Source organism: Tiliqua scincoides, chromosome 6, assembly GCF_035046505.1.
Source record: "Tiliqua scincoides isolate rTilSci1 chromosome 6, rTilSci1.hap2, whole genome shotgun sequence".
Classification (NCBI taxonomy): Eukaryota; Metazoa; Chordata; class Lepidosauria; order Squamata; family Scincidae; genus Tiliqua; species Tiliqua scincoides.
This window is the reverse complement of record NC_089826.1, coordinates 12,712,377-12,714,151: the sequence shown is the minus strand read 5'-3', so window position 1 is coordinate 12,714,151 and position 1,775 is coordinate 12,712,377. Positions and strand designations below refer to the sequence as shown.

The following is a 1,775-nucleotide window of genomic DNA, read 5'->3' as shown; positions in this document are numbered from 1 at the left end:
TGCTTGTATTTATTGTTTGCTGAATCTGGGTGTGAGCACTTAATTCAGAAGATGCTTATGTCAGTAGGACCGCTCCCAGTGGTTTCTGTGGGAAGTCAAATCATCAGCTTAACTCCTCTCCTTCTTTAGGCCGAAGTTATGACTGTGTCATCTGGGGTGACCAGCGAAGGGTTCCGTAACGTGGGTTCCGTCTCGCTGACAGAGCTAATCCATCATCGCATGTATTATCCTCTCTTGTAACTGCTGTTGTAATTTGGAAATACATTGAGTGGTTTCTATCTGTCAGATCTAACCAGGAGCCGCACGTATTAATTGCAAAATGAGGCTCCAGACCACAAATGTGGAATAATTATTCTATATTGAAGAGGTGTGCCCCAAAGATAGCCAGTTTAAAATAAGAGCTTGGGCCTCCTTGCAAGAAAGGCAAAGGACACTTCTGCCCCTAGCGCAGCAATTTTCAACCAGTTCACTGTGACTTTCTAGACTCTGTTACCCTGCACATGCCCAATCTCGTCTGATCTTGGAAGCTAAGCAGGGTCAGGCCTGGTTAGTACTTGGATGGGAGACCGCCTGGGAATACCGGGTGCTGTAGGCTTATACCATAGTCTTTCGAGACTGAAGGTTGCCAACCATTTTCTAGACTCTGCAAGTCATGATGCTACCATCTGGTTCAGCCATTTTTAACCAGTGTGCTGTGGCACGTTGGGTGCCGTGAATGGTCCACAGATGTGCCATGGGACTTTGGAGTGGAAGGGTCATTTATTAGTACAGTCATTGGTGGGGGGGGGGGTGAACCACCCACCAGCAGCATGGTGGGCCTTGTCTATTGTCAGAAAACTGATGGTGTGCCTTGACAATTTTAGTGCCTTGTCAGTGTGCAATGAGATGAAAAAATCTCATTGGAAAAAAATGAAACAAACTGCTGCCGTCGCGGTTTTAATTTTTATTTCTAATTTGGGTAGTGGATGGATTGTTTGTCCTAGACTGAAAAGACATGGGTTCGAATCCAATGTCAGAACCCAGCTGCATGTTAACAGTAAACATATGCAGTAGAATCCCAACAGCCATTTTTTTTACAGGAAAAGCACCTTGGGGACAGTGGCATGTGTAGGGTGTGGCAGGTACGGAACCTGCCCTAGGTGCCCCTGGAAAGGGGGTGTAATGGAAATATGCAAGATCCCTGATGGAGACAGGTTATGGTGTCAATAGTGACCCTTTGCTCGGAGAGATCTGGGAAGCATGGGGTTAACACCAGGACCTTAAACTACAGTGAATGTGCTGCTCAGCTACAGCAATTTAGAGGCTACAAGACCTTCAGGGATAAAAGCAGCACTTGGAGGAGGAAGTCTGGTCTAGAGGGTAGAGCCTCCATTTGCCTAAAGATAACATCCACAAGGTCGCCAGTTCGAGGCCACCGGCACCATGCGACCTTGAAGCAGCTGACAAGCTGAAGCTGAGCTATTCCATCTGCTCTGAGCATGGGAGGATGGAGGCCAGGATGGAGGCCAGATCAGAACGAAACATCTGAATTGTTGTGGCTCTGGAAAGATAGAGCCTTCTTTCAATTTTAAAAATCCCTACGGGGATTTAAATAAGCCTGCCTATGTAAACCGCCTTGAATAAAGTCTTGAATAAAGACCAAGAAAGGCGGTATATAAATACCTGTATTATTATTATTGGAGGAGGGAGAGTTTTGTCAGTAGCAGAAGAAGGAAAAGTTGAAGGAAGGAAAGAGTACTGGCTGACAGCCTAGCTGACTGATGTACTGACTAGTG

At 46.2% G+C, this 1,775-nt stretch overlaps 1 pseudogene; it reads left to right on the top strand.

Moving 5' to 3' along the window:
* The first annotated feature begins 477 nt into the window (after positions 1-477).
* On the top strand, positions 478-595 carry LOC136656349 (5S ribosomal RNA; annotated as a pseudogene).
* The last annotated feature ends 1,180 nt before the right edge of the window (positions 596-1,775 follow it).